The sequence below is a fragment of the Ambystoma mexicanum genome, chromosome 7p, assembly GCF_040938575.1.
Source record: "Ambystoma mexicanum isolate Mex_15411 chromosome 7p, UKY_AmexF1_1, whole genome shotgun sequence".
In the NCBI taxonomy this organism is placed as follows: Eukaryota; Metazoa; Chordata; class Amphibia; order Caudata; family Ambystomatidae; genus Ambystoma; species Ambystoma mexicanum.
The window spans coordinates 185,432,404-185,446,457 of record NC_090939.1 but is presented as its reverse complement, the minus strand read 5'-3'; the positions used below and the strand labels follow the sequence as shown (position 1 = coordinate 185,446,457).

At 44.7% G+C, this 14,054-nt stretch overlaps 1 protein-coding gene across 4 annotated transcripts in view; it reads right to left on the bottom strand.

The window, feature by feature from the left end:
* TMPRSS2 (transmembrane serine protease 2) overlaps window positions 1-14,054 on the bottom strand; it is a 499,201-nt gene that overhangs the window by 367,411 nt on the left and 117,736 nt on the right. For 3 of the 4 annotated variants that reach the window (XM_069636039.1, XM_069636041.1, XM_069636038.1), the window contains exon 2: window positions 4,496-4,618. The exons of the other annotated variant lie outside the window; for it this stretch is intronic. The gene's annotated coding sequence lies outside the window, so the exon portion shown is untranslated. The remainder of the gene's footprint in view (window positions 1-4,495; window positions 4,619-14,054) is intronic. 4 annotated transcript variants of the gene reach the window in all.

The window sequence follows — 14,054 nt, the reverse complement described above, 5'->3', positions numbered from 1 at the left end:
CCAGCCGTACGGAACTGGCGTCCACTATCACTTCGTTGTTTCTCTGCACGTTAAAGTATGATATGTCCCCAGCCCTGACGATGTTGTGGCGGATGGTCTCAAACGCCCTTTGGGAGCCATCTGACCACTCAAATGGTTGGTCTTTGCGGGTAAGCAGCCGCAGAGGGTTGCTGATGGTGGAATACTCCTTGAGATACCTCAAGCAGTAGCTTGCTAAGCCCAGGAAGGGTCGTAGTTCTGACATGTTTTGAAGAGGTTGTGCAGTGTTGAGGGCCGCCACTTTTTCCAGATCGGGCCTGATCCCCTTTTCAGAAAACATGTGTCCGGAAAAGCACAGTAACCCTTTCCCAAATTTGCACATCGCCTTGTTGAGTGTGAGGCCCACCGCCTCCAGTGCGGCGCACACCCTGTGCAGCGCTACATTGTGTTCCTCTTTGGAGGAACCAGGACGTCGTCCGAGATGCAAATAAGGGGGCCAGCACATCTTTTGCTGCCAAGGGACCAGCATATCCTAGGACTGGCCCAGTTTACACCAACCCAAAGGGATGTGAAGGCAGGCTTGTCTCCATGTAATCACGTATCACTTCAATTCTACTTTGTTAGGGAGTTTTACACAAGTTACTGTCTGTGACAGAACTAAGAAAGGCCCACCTTGGATGTACAGGGTTCCAACTATATACAATAAGGCACACTGTTAAATATTTGAAAGGTAAGTAACTACTAAACACGGTAAAATACGTAGAACACAATTGCACTTTTCTGAAGTATCGACCTTAGGTGTATTCATTTTCAGAATAACTATACAGTAACAAATCGCTAAGTAAAACCATTTGAAACATATTTGCAGACTTAACGAGTCCAACCCTAGTTTATGAGAGTCTCTCAATGTTCAGAGGGGCCCTAGGCCACCACAGGTTAGGAGACAAGCAGGATAGGCAGGATGCAGTGTTCAAGGTTCAAGTTTCAAAATTGTCAGAGTTCAACAGGAACTTTTCTGGGTTTTCAGGTGCAGGTAGGTAAAGTTAGGTTTTTCAAATCATGGAAGCCCAAGGGTTCCCTTGTAAAGTTGCCTCAAGGACTGGCAGGAGCGAGTACAATGGGTTGTCCAGCCCAATGTATCCCTATGGGAGCTTTAATGGCTCTTGTCTCCATGTAATCACGTATCACTTCAATTCTACTTTGTTAGGGAGTGACCCTTGTGTCCCCTACCGCAGCCGCAATGACAGCCTGCAATAAAAGTTCACAAAAAGTAATGTAAAAGGTACACTGCCACCAGCCTGAAAAGAGGGATTTGTCACAATAAACAAAATGTTACTGGAGAAGTGAGAAAAGTGAGACAATGGGCCTCATTATGAGTCCGGCGGAAGCCGTGCTGTAAGAATGGCACAGCTGCTGCCGGAGTAATTTTCTTCCAGTGCCCAGCAATGGGCAATTACCGGGGCATAACAGCCCCAGCAGACCCGGTCATTGCCCATTGCCGGGCGCCGGAAAATATGACTCCCCATTCTCATTTCAGTCCCATTGCAGAGGACGGATGCACCGCACCATTCATTAATGGTGCGGTGCATCCGTCAAAGTCTGCGAGCGAGTGCCATTCCGCCCGCCAGGTCAGAAAAGGCACCTGCTTGCAGAACTCGTAGTTTGCCGGTCCGGAAACAACGATACCGGTACTGTTGTTTCCAGACCGGCAACCTTACAATGAGGCCCAATGTTTCCCCTCAGCACTCCTCATAAGGTGGGGTCTGCTGATCTCACAAAAGAAAGTACAGGTAGGATAAAAGGTATCCCTCTGCCTTGGCAACATTAACCAAGGGGAAATAAAGAAACATTATAGTGTGAGCTCTAAAAGCTTCCAGTAACACTGACCAGAAAATGCTGTGTGTTATGTCAGTAAAATGGAGATGCCAGAAAAGGAGGAGGAAAGCATGACTCCAAGACAATAAACAAAAAAGAGGTAAAACAGGTTCCCAAGATCAGAGTTAAAGAATGAGCGAGTTTGTGGAAAAGGGGTCCCACTCACTCAGGAGTAGCATACAGAAATCCAAGAGTCCAGCAAAAAGTGCTGGAGGACTCACAGGTGGAGGGAATTTCACTCAAGAAGGAACATCTACTCCAACAATCCTTTTTACAATAATTGTGAAAATGGTTAGCTGCCATGCTCGTGGATGTGCACGCACAGACGAGTGTGTTTATTCAGGCGTTTGCCTGTTTCCAGAAGGCAAACTAGAGAATTGCACGTTTTCTCCCGGTGTGTGCTCAGGCGGAGAGGCTTAACATCATCCCTCTGCAAACCAAAGATTGCAAATGTAGAGTTTGAATAAAAAGCAAACTTCAGCGACGTATGAAGCAGGGCAAAGAACGTTTACATTATTTTCCTGCTTCTAAATATCTAGTCCTTTTGAGTGCAGATTCTCAGCTGTGACCCATCTGTGCTCCCTGAAAAGCCCTGCTTATCAATTACTGTTTGAGGCAGGAGAGAGATGGGGACAAGGAAAGGGGGCAAATTACCCCCCTACCTTTCCCAAGGTCAACATGACGTAAGGGTTACCCTTTTGCAGTCTTATCTTTTAAGACAACAGCACTTTGCATGCTGGGACTTGTAGGTCCAAACGTATGATGAAAAGGCCGGGCTGCAACACAGAGCATACAAAGTGCCCTTGGCTAATGAACCGGGACTGGTTGATGGCGACTCTAATGCTATGGAGCCAGTTGACAGCTCCATTTTTCATTAACATATTTGTGTCGAGCACACTTTCTCGCTTTGCCAGAATAATGGACGACAATCTAACCTTCCACATATTATTAAAAAGTGAACTGTTCACCAGTGGGTAAAACAATATGGGACCCCACCCAAAACAAATCTGTATGAGGAGTTTCTGCCCATTCCTATTGGAGCGACATAGGAGTGCTGGCTAGCAGCACACCATTGTGGGCATAGGCTAACACGAACATCTGGGTATTAACAAAACAAAGGGTGTTGGCATGTACTTGAGAGGGCGTGGCCTTTCATACAGAAAGTGTGTAAATAAGTTAAACAAAAGTGGAGCCATTTCGCATCCCTGACAATAATCGGGAAGAGCTTTGTCAACCTGCCCAGTTGTGTACAACAAACTTTGGCAAAGTTGTTCTGTTGTAAAACAATTACGATAGATAATTCCATCGATAGAGGTATTATTAAAAAAGTTCAAACGTACTTTTGCAATTTTGATCCTGTTCCAGTACTATAATTTATTCCAGATCTACATATCTCCACATCTTTTGGGCAATCATCCATCAAGTGACTAACAACGTTTGCAAGGCCATAGTCAACACCAACCTCCTGGCCACCTGGTAGAAGTTCAAATGGCGGAAAGGGCAGTCTTCATCCCCTCCATCAGCAATGCTGGGCGGATGAATCTCTTAAGCAAGTATCAGAAGAAATTAAAGGAAGATACTATAAACAATACAGCCAACAGTTCTGGCTTTGCTAAACTCCCCCGCTCCCAGACAAAGGTTGGGAATGCAGCCTGCCCAGTCACCTTCCCATTCACTCTCATTCACCACCTACTCACCTTCTTATAGTCTCGCTCGCTCGCTCACTCACTCACTCACTCACTCACACGTTTACCACGAACCAATACCTCAGCTTGCACACAACTTTAGCAATCCACCTTCATGTCCCTTTACACTGCCCTTCCACTGCTTGGCCACCTTCTCCTCCCTTGACCTCACCCAAACAACCCACACCTTCCTTTTCCTACCGAATCCGCGCTACTATGGGACCAGAGTGCAGCATCCCTGCTCTTCCGCGCTGCAGATGGCTTCACAGTCCTGGTGCCTTTTAGTGTGCACTCTTTTTTGCAAGCCACATCCGATAGATCTACAAAGATATCCTCGACTGTCTGTGCTTTGAGACACATGCACCACCCTGGATCTAAACAATATTGATGAGCCAGATAAAAGTCATTATGAGGAAAAGCTAATAGTGGTGTAAAATACTATTAGCAAAAGAACACAGAGGTGGTTACTCCCTTGGCAAAGCCACCCGCCCACTACTCGTACATGCCTGTATTCTTGCTGCACTAGATGCTTCTATGACCAAAAACTTTAAAAAAATGGTTTAGTCCACTAAGTCCATGATTTCCAAAGAGACCTTAGGAACTCTTGGTCTGGTGACCTCCGTTCTACAGTCTCCTTTCTGTAGAGGGAGGTTACTAACGCAAAATGCTATCTGAGAACTAGATCAGCCTTACTGTGTTAGATTAACGCACAAAAAAGATGAATATTATGACAAACAAAACATTGTTCATTACAAACAAAACAGTAGCACCAGGAAAAAGAATCACAACAAGAACACGGAATACATTATAAGCATCAACATACAAATGTGTGTGTCAATGTGCCTAGACATTTGTTCATGGTCTTTTATGTGAAACACGCGTAAACACAGACTTATGGTGAAGTTGGTGTAGTGAGCAAAGATCCTTTACTATTCTATCAACACACTGTGCCTTACCGTTCGGTGACCTGAGGTTTATCCTGACTTTTGCAAGCATCAGGATCTGTAAGGTGGCAGCAGCAGTGTCATGTTCCAGGTTCCTTATGGCTTGTATGCATATGGTCCCCGATCAAGTAATGCCTACAAGTGACAACACAATCAGCAGTCTGCACGCAACCATATAAACCGCTTCACAAATGCAAGTAGTGATTAGGTGCAAATGTCACAAAACATGTTGTAGTGGCTTATCGCTTTCTGGCTCGCGCTCTGAAACACTTGTGTACGAGCGCGATATAAATAAAATATCAACATCAATAGCCAACGTGGGGGAGAAGGAAGTGGGAGACACTTCAAAGTCAGGAAAGGGGTACAGTGGAGGAGGTGTAGGTGAGAGCGAGACATCTGGTGAAAGAGCAAGGACAACACAGAGCACTCAAACTCCATCTTGTTAACTAACAAATAAATATTGACATTAATGCAAGCCTACTCAGTCCCGCTTGCTTATGTGTTTGGTCTAGTCGCAAGAGCAAAGCACAACAAAAGCGTATGCACTGTTGTCTCAGAGAGTTCAGGACACAGCCCGATCTTCAGAAGACAGTCTCCTCATTGAAATTATTTAGCACCCAATTCGTCACACCTTAAAGCATGATTTAGCTCAGGTAATGTCCAGATTACTTAACAGTACGCTTCATAATGCAGCGTACCATCCTTGAGCAGCATTAACCAGCTTTATTGAAGAGGATGGATCCTACCTGGGAAACAGGCGACCATCTTTGACATCTAAAAATCATTCATAGAAATTATACCATTATGCAGGGGTCTGCAACCTGTGGTTTTCCAGATGTTTTGGACTACTAATCCCATGATCCCTCATCATTGACCAAGCTGCCTAGGACTGATGGAATTTGTTGTATAAAGCATCAGGAGATCTGAAGATTGCAAACACCCGTCCAACCTCTCCCCCTTCTGGGAGTATGAGGAGTGCCAAACCTTTCCCTAAAATCATGCGTTTTATACACATGCAAACGATAGGTGAACACAGATTTGGGCACAAGACTGGGAAAGTGAGTCCATCCAATGATAGTGACGAGGAAGATTAAGGGCCTCATTACAAGCTGGCGTATATTAGCTGTGATCCAGCACCCGTCACGAAGGAACACAATCTCCCTGGCCCCATCACTCTCAACACTTTGTAATGCCTCCCTCTGCAGCTGGGCTTTAGCCTGTCCGCTAAAGGAAACAGTGATAATCCTCATTCTAAACAAGGAACATGCAGACCACACAACACTATCCCAACTATCATCCGATCACTACCATTCTCTTAGGAGGTTTTACTTGGGTACAACAATACAGTAGGAGGACCACCTCTTACACGACGGTCAGGTACATGTAAACAAGTCTAGTGTGGATGAAGGAGAAACTCCTGTCCTGCTTGAACCACAACCATCCCAGGGGGCCTCAACATTTTTTGATTTATCTTCCGTCTAGGACATGGTAGAGCACAACATATTAATTCTCCCTCTTCAACATGTTATGGGTTTAGGAGGGATAGTCCTATACTGGTTTGAGTAATTACTCCAGGACTGACTGTATCGGATATCCATGGGTCATTTCGAATCAAACACTGGTCTTTGCCTTATAGGGTAAAGGAAGGCTCATCCATCTCTCCATTGCTCTTCGATGCCTAAATGCGACCCATGGCAAGCCTTCTTGACCTACTCAATGTACCACTCCAGCTTTACTCCACTGACGTCTGGATTATAATGCACCTAAACTAGACTTCCATCACCGAGTACATCACGAGAAAACAGATATGGATGGCAGAACACAGCCTCGGTCTGAATGGTGACAAAACCAAAGTGATCTTATTTGGCTTACCCCTATTCTCAAAACTCACGTGGCCCTGGCTTCGATCTATTGGCTCTGCGTCTTACCCGTCTGTCCGGGCCTGCAAACTAGGTATCATGTTTCATTGACTCCACTGCCTCATTGTTCCAACCAGATAAAACAGTAACCAAAAAGGCCAAGCAGCATTTCTACCCATTGAAGAATCTTCTCCCCTTAAATTGATCTTATGCATAAATCAGTCTTGGTCAGGGCTTTGAACCTCCCCCGCTTGGACTGCTGTAATAGAAACAATGTGGGATTCCCCCCACCCCAAGTACCCGAGCAGATGTAGCCAACTGATACAAAACTGAGCTGCCTGAATGACCGCGGACTCACACAAAGTGGAAAGCATTACTCCCATCACAAAGGTCTCACAGTGGATTCTAGGATTACCTTCAAGATAACGGGTGTGGGGCCCATCTACCTTTTTAACATAGCCATCCCCTACAGGCCCACCAAGGATCTCCATTCACCCTCTAAAGGGTTGCTCAAAAAGGGACAGTATAAGAAAAGGCACTCTAGAGGCAGGATAGAGTCCATCGGATATCTGAAGCCCCACTTTCTATTCTGCAAGTCACCCTAGCGGTTCTTCTTTCTACAGTAATTTGAGTCCACCTATCACAACCAGGGACTGTCAGAGCTATCAGTAATGGAATCCAATTTAATCATGGCCGTATAAAATGCTGATTAATCTTTTTTAATTTGTATTTTTTTGCATTTTTGAAGCACTCACTCACGAGGCGCAGTTACGGGAATTGTTTGTTTTTAAGTTGCGTAATTGTTTTTTGTCTTAGATGCATATTTATAACGCGTTTAAATACCCAGACGTTTCTAATCGCGAACCGGGGATCGAACCTGTGTTGCTTCATGTTGTCTTGCTTCCAAAACGAACACGTTGCTGCTGAGCTATCCTCCCGGGACATAATTCACTCATATCAAATCTGCTCGCCCTGACGCTCTGTTCCAACTCATTTAAGTTAATTGTCGTAATGTAGGTCTATTCTAATGCGAATATCGGATCTATATGATTATTGTGACCCTCACAAATGAGACGGCCGAAAATGCCTACTTTTTTTTTAACCCCTTTACACCACATATATATGCAGGGGCAGAACCCCTACAGCTCCCCCATATTAATATTATATTCTATACCCCCCCCCACATATATATGTGGTGTTAGGGGGAGTCTAAATTTTTTTTTTAAAAATCGCCATTTTCGGCCGTCGTAATTGTGGGGGTGACATTTTGGTATGATTCCCGAATATCTAACGCTGAGAGAAGGACATTGGAAGGAACACTACATTGCCCAAGCTATGGCTTGCTTGTTAGAAACTGTGCAGAAAGCTTGTTTTTGTGTTTCGGTGCTATATTGCTAAAAAATCAAATGGACGACCTTAGAGACGTGGGCGCACCTGCACAGCTCCTACTCCTCGACCTCTCCGCTGCCTTTGATTTGGTGGATCACAAGACCCTTTTCCATCACCTCTCTACCGCAGCCAACGTCTCCCCGAGGGCCTGTGCCTGGATAACCTCCTTCCTGCAGGAAGTTTTTCTCAGAATCCTCATGCGTCAACCCCATCCTCATCAAGTGTGGGGTCCCACAGGGATCGTGCATAGCTCCCACACTCTATAATCTATTCACGAGACCACTATTCAAAATTCTTGACGCTCTGGGCATCTCATACACTAATTATGCTGATGACACCCAGGTGCTGATCCCCCTCTCTGGTGACTATATATCTGACCTCAAAACCCTCAATGCCATTTACTCCACAATCCAATCATGGATGGCCAAAAACTGGCTTTGCCACAACAGCGAGAAAACTGAACTCCTGCTGATTGGGGCCCCCTCCACCTTGAGGAAACTAGATGAACAATACCAATCCTTCACAGTTGATAACATCCCTATCGCTGTTTCCAAAGTCATCAAGACTATCCATGAACAGACAGGTCAATGCAATTGCATCCTCTGCAGCGTACCACTCTAAACTCCTCAATGCAGCCAGACCTTACCTTTCCAACCAAACTGCCTCACCATAGCTAGGGCAATAATTGGGTCAAGGTTGGACTACTGCAATGCCTTCCTAGTAGGCACCTCCCAAAAAAACTTGGCCAAACTACAACTATCTCAGAATAATGCCCTCCGGGCCGCAACCGGCATCTCAAGACGTGACCACATCTCCGAGGCCAGGTGGAAGGTCGACTGGCTCCCCGTCAAGGAGAGAATTACTTTCAAAACACTCGCCCTGGCGCACAAGTGCCTGCACGCTCATGCTCCACCTTACCTAGCTCAAAGAATCAGCTTGCACACTCCTATTAGACCCACCAGAGCGGTCTATACCAACAGAATCCTTGTACCTTCTACCCGCAGAGTGAAAGCGGGCGGTCCAGGCTTCCCCAACATGGCAGCCACGTTGTGGAACTCCCTTCCCCCTTCCATCATGGGAATTGACTCCCATGCAACCTTCAGGAAGGCCATCAAAACTAGACTCTTTGTTTAAAACAACCTTTGCTATGCATACTGTAACATGATTTTGACAATGTACTGCCTTCTTGCCTAACTGTCATGAAAATGTCCTTTGTTAACCGTAACTATTCTCTGTTTTCAAGTCTCTGCTGCGGCCGCATTCCTGCAACCCTGAATCAAGCCTCCCTAAGCCTTCTCATAGCGCCTCAATGCCTGAGGGCTACAGTGCGCTTTACAAATGCAAATAAATAAAATAAATAAATAAATTTGCTTGAGATTTGTACACAAAATAGATGCAGTATAACGAGATTTATTCTTAAGTATCCAACATGGGATGCTGATAGTAGAAAAACAAGGGTGATGATGTGAACAGAAAGGGTCTTCTTGGCTGGGCTCTAAATCTGCAGCGACTGCTCATCCATAATGGGCAACAAGGCAGTTTTCTGCCTCCCATTATGAAACCAGAGTCCTTCCTCAGGTGCAGGGAACAGCAGAGCGAGCACTCCTGGGCCATCCAGTGTGGTGGGGAAACCTGGGACTTTGTTTCCCCCACCTTGTTTCGCCCAGTGAGTAGGCTGGCTGCAGTACTGCAGGGCATTTTGACCTTTGGGGCACTCCAGCTTATCCCCACATTAATGCTTGAGAAAGTTGGTGAAATACTGGCGCTTAAGCTGGGTAGGAAAGTGGACTCAATGAGTGGGGTGATCGATACCATCCCCTGCTTCCTACTAGTGCACTGGACATGACACTCTGGAGAGCAGCACGTGTCCTGATGTGCCAGACAGGCATGTAAGTAAAAATAAAAAAACTGTGTTTGTGTGTGGGTGCGTTTATATGCATCTGCAAGTGTGCATGCGTGCAAGTGAGCGGTTGTGCGTGTATGTGTGTGTTGGTGGGCCTGGGAAGGCGGCAGTTATTGTGGGGGTGGTCAAGATTGTGTGGGGGTGGAGTAGACGAACAGAGGTGCCAGCAAACATTTCTGATGCCACTCCTATGTTCACTTGGATGCTGGCTGCAAGAAACATGAAAGCATCTTATGACAGTGGCAATAGAAGCATTATTGGGCATAGTAACATAAGGGTGTTCTTACAGTGGAAATAGAGGCATTATTGGGCATGGCAACTAAAGGCAGTTTACTGTGGCAATACTGGAATAATTGGGCAAAGCCACCATGTGTATTTAATTACAGTGGCAATCTTGCAATTATTAGGCTTAGCCAACATATGAATTCTTACAGTGGCAATACTGGCCCATATTGTCACAACCAGCATGACAATGCCTTCTTACAATGGCAATACTGTTGTTTTTGGGCACAAACAAATGACTGTCTTCTTACAGCTACACAAGCACTATTAATGAGTGCAGCCAGCTTGAGTTTGCTCTTACTGTTGCAATGCTGGCATTATCAAGCACAGGCAACATGAGTGTTGTTACAGTGGCAATACAGCCATTATTGAGCAGAGCCAATATGCATGCACCTTTCCAGCAGCAATGCTGTCATAGCCAGTATGGATGGGAATGCCTTTTCCACTGGCAGAAAACTGGCAAATGTTGTGGTCATACACATAATGAAGTGTGTTTCACAGTGACAATTCTGGCATATATTGCAGGCAAAGACATCATGGAATGTGTTGTAAAATGCTCCTGTCTACTAAGCCTGATTTGCATATGGTCTTTCCCCTTCTGTAGGGGCTTGGCAGGTGAAGAACGATGGTCTGGAGGGTTGCCCAGAGCACTGACAGTGGTTAAGATTAAATCTAAACCTTCCAGTCATCACCTCTCCGTGTTTTCTTTGTCACCCCGAGTGGGATGGGTATGCCCAGACGTGGGTCCTGTGCAAGGTGGGCCTAGAGATCCAAGCTACTCCTCACTGACGAGGCCCAACAAGGCCAAAACATGTTTGGGGATGCTTGTGGTCTTGTGCAGAAGGGATGTGACCTAGCATTTTGGGCTGGACTGCCCCTTTTGGGGTGCGACCAAGTCTGATTTGCATATGGCCTTTCCCCTTCTGTAATGGATTGGCAGGCGAAGAACGATGGTCCAGAGGTTTGCCCAGAGCAATGCCAGAGGTTAAGATTCAGTCTAAACCTTCCAGCCATCACCTCTTTGTTTTTACTTGGTGACCCTGCATCTATTGTTTTTTTTTCATTTGTTAGCCTAGAAAACTGTAAACTTAATGTCTTTGACACATTTTTTCACAAAAGTGTCTCGTAAAATGCACCATTTCAAGCCATTATTTTAAATTTTCTTTTAATTTTGTTTTTTAAAGTAAACTGTATGCAAATCTATATACATTTATAAATTAAACATTTCATAATTAGTCGATATAAACATAAGCATTTCAAATGCACACAATTTTCGATAAGAGTAATATTTGATAGTTAATCTTCAGAGATGTTAAAACACGATTATATACGTGTCAATGTATGCAAAAAGTATACAATTCATAATGCAATCAATTCATTATTAATCCCAAATACATGACACAAAATTCTAAAACGTTCTGCGAAACTGGTTTTTAAACCTGATATTTGTAGATTTACTTTTCCATTCGTAAATCCAGGGCTACGAGTTTTGGAACTTTTGTTCTAAAAGGATAGCTGAACATCTCCTACATGACTTGGAAAACTCGGAGCATTTTGGAATAGATATTGCGCAGCTCCATGCCAAGTGCCAGTCGTTTACACAGTTCTCTGGTTGTATGAAGCATGAGAAACAGTTGGAACTGTGTCCGAAAATAATGGTCTTCTCTCAGCGGTCTTCTTCAAAGCAAATTTCTAATGTTGGTCTATAGCCAGCACCAACCAAGGACTGAAAATTGAAATGTTTAGTTATTCTACAGTGCTTATGTAACCCCTGGCTCAAGCCATACACAGACACACCCCTGATCTATGTGATTTTAATGAATTCCATTACAGAGAATGTTTTTTTACCAAACGCAAAACAACGAATAAAATACCAAAATGTTTTTTCTTTTTTTGGGGGGTTTTCTATAAGCTTAATTCTACCCCACCCGATCCTACCCCACTCCCACATACATTTTTATCAAATTTCAGTATTTTTGTTTGTTTGTTTATTTTATTTCTATAGCGCTCCGGACCCGGGAGTAAAAGGGCGCTTAGTACAAGTTACAAGGCACAGTACATGGTAATAAGCAGTGGCACTAGAACAGATTGACAACAGTTATATACAAGGAACAACAGTTATATACAAGATATACAGGCAAAGGAGGTGATAGCAACCAATAATGACATAAATGAGGCATGTGCAATAAGTACAGTATATAGCCGAGTCTAACTTCAAGGTTGACTTTTTGTCAGAAGCCATCCAATGGCAAGTTTCCTGAACGACTGGAAGGATTTGGATGACTTAATATTCAGTGGCAGGGCGTTCCAGAGTTGGGAGGCGAGGACAGTGAAGCTCAAGCCTCCGGCTCTTTTAGAGGTACATCTAGGTACTGTGAGACATAAGGTATTGGAAGATCTTGTGGTTCTGATGGAAGATTCATGGTGAATTTGCTAGTCAGGTAGGGGGTGGCTAGATGGTTGAGAGCTTTATAAGTGAGGCAGAGTGTTTTTAGATCCATTTTATGTTGGATGGTGAGCCATTTGCATGTGGTTCTAGTGGCAGAGATGTGCTCACGCTTTGGAATGTTTAGCGCTGCCCGTAGCGCATTATTTTGAAGGACTTGGAGTTTACTAATTATCGCTTGGTTGGCACCTAGGTAGAGGCTGTTGCAGTACTCTAACTTAGATTGTATAAGAGCTCTGGCTAGCGTGAGGCAACTACTAGGGGAAAGAAATGGTCTAAAGGCTCTGATTAGTTTTCCAGTATAGGCAGTGGCAGAATCGGTCGAGTTGACTTGCTTAGTGAGGTTAATATTGGCATCAAGATAGAAGCCAAGTGTTTTCACGTTTTTGGCGACCGGGATGGTGTTACCATCAATTATGATGTTGGAGTAGTTGGGACTTAGTTTTTGTAAGTTGTTCGGTGAGCCAACAATGAGCAGTTCAGTCTTCTCATCATTCAGGCAGAGACCGTGTGTTGCCATCCATGCCTGAATGACGGAGAAGATTTCATTGATCCTGGCTACATCAGTATTGTAATTGCCTGAGATGGTGAGGAGTATCTGGGTGTCATCCGCATAGTTTGTGTAGGTGACACCCAGACGATCCAGTTTATCAAAGAGGGGCTTTGTAAAGATATTGTATAGGGTGGGTGAAACACACGAGCCTTGTGGGACACCATAAGTGATAGGGATAGGGTCTGCTGCTGCCACCCATGGTTCTATGGGCCAGGAAGGACTGTATCCACGTGACAGCAGAGGGGGGAAAGTGGGTGGCAGAGGAGAGGTGGTTGCAGAGTATTTTATGGTCGACCAAGTCGAAGGCTGCTGAGAGATCTAACGGCAGTAGGATGGCAGCCTTGCCCTTATCTTTAATTTCGTCAATCTGACTTTTAAGATCAACAAGGGCAGTTTCTGTTCCATGTTGAGGCCGGAAGCCAGACTGATGCAGTCCGAGTAATTGGTTGGACTCTAGGTAATGCTGAATTTGCAAATAAGCAACTCTGTCAAGGATTTTTAACAAGAAGGGTACGGTTGTGATAGGCCTGTAATTTGTGGGGATGGTTGGGTGCAGGGTCTGTTTTTTTAGTAGCGGGAGGACCCATGACTGTTTCAGATTGTTGGGTACCGAATTAGTGGAGAATGACACGTTTATGAGCTTAGAAACGAAGGGGGTGAGGTCTCTTGCTGCATCTTTTATGATCGGTGCGGGGCAACTGTCCCCTTTGCAGTTAGATGGTTTGAGGGACGTTATAATTTTTTGCACTTCTAGTGCGGTTACTTTTTTGAAGGTGAAGCCATGGTTAGTGTTAGGGGTGGTGGGTAGGCTGGGAATAGGGGGTTCTGGGGGTGAGGCTGCTATTGGAAAGTTGTAGTCTTTTATTTTCGATTTTTGCTTGTAGGCCAGTGATTTTGTACGCAAGGGCATCTTGGATACTAGTGCACCAGACTTGGTCCTTCACGGACGTATCCGTGGGTGGATTGGGGTTTTCTAACTCCTTCAGGATGGTGAATAATTCTTTGGTGCTGGAGCTGGCATTACTTATTCTTATATTGTAGGCTTCCTTTTTAGTGCGAATTATTTCTTTTTTATAAAGGGAGGATGCATTTGTGAGATTGATTTTGTGTTCCTCTGATGGATTCATTTTCCAAAGGGT